Genomic DNA, 1,085 nt, shown 5'->3' on the forward strand with positions numbered 1-1,085 from the left:
TGCAAACAATGTAACTATATATTGTTTCCAATCAATAAAATGTGTCATGAGGCTTCCCCTAAAAATATGAATACCATGTAGTTATGGGTTAACAATGCTTAGAATTGCTAACGTAGTTAGATATTTTTCTATAAACACAATACAAATGCCATTAGATTTTGGAAGTCGTGTATGCACGATTGTTTATGTTGGACCCATATAAAGTTCAACATTTTTTATGAAATTTGATAATAAAAGTATTATAGTGTCATTGAATTAAAAACAATCCAGGAATCAATCAAGCAATATACACTATAGAACCTACTTCCTTGCCTTCCCATCATAAGCGGATAAGCCACATCTAGGGCAAACTCTTCCCCTCAAGGTTGCGCCGGTGCCTCGCCTCCGTCTACTAGTTTAGTTTAGGATTTTTCAGTCCTCGCAAGGGTGGTGCTCGGACGGATGATGCGCTTCTTCGTTGAGTTGGATTTTGGGCTCTGATCCTCCTCGAGTTTGTTTGTCTAGACGAAGTCAATAGAGCTCTGACATATATTTATGTCAGCTTGTTGGTCGGTGAGGTTAGGGTTTTCTTCATGTGTACATGATGCGCAAGATCTGGTGCCAAGCGTTCTGTACGGATTTAGGGGTTCGACGCTATGGCTACATGGCACTAGTCAGCATTGGCATGTGCAGAAAGACTTTTAGGTTTTCATCGAGAAGGCCAGGCTGACTCCTGTAGGGGAGCGACAACAACGACACATCGGTGGCGATGGTTCTAGCCCCTCATTTTTGTTTTTACTCACTTTGTCTCTGAAAACAAGGCTTATATTTTTGTCTTAAGTCAAATGATGCAGATTATGATCAGATTTGTACGAAAAATCATCAACAACTACAAGCTTAAACATATACGCCCTCCAATTTGAATTAATTGACGCATCCTCTAAACAATATGTATTTTACATTGTATAAAGGTCGTGTCAGTTAATTCAGATAGGAGGGAGCATAAGATATGATGTATCTAATGATACGAATTTGGTGTCATAGTTTTGATAATCCTTTGCTACAAACTTTGTACCCTTGTTGTCAGAAGAAGAAAAAAGTGCATG

Source organism: Triticum dicoccoides, chromosome 3A (assembly GCF_002162155.2).
Source record: "Triticum dicoccoides isolate Atlit2015 ecotype Zavitan chromosome 3A, WEW_v2.0, whole genome shotgun sequence".
NCBI classification, from domain to species: domain Eukaryota; kingdom Viridiplantae; phylum Streptophyta; class Magnoliopsida; order Poales; family Poaceae; genus Triticum; species Triticum dicoccoides.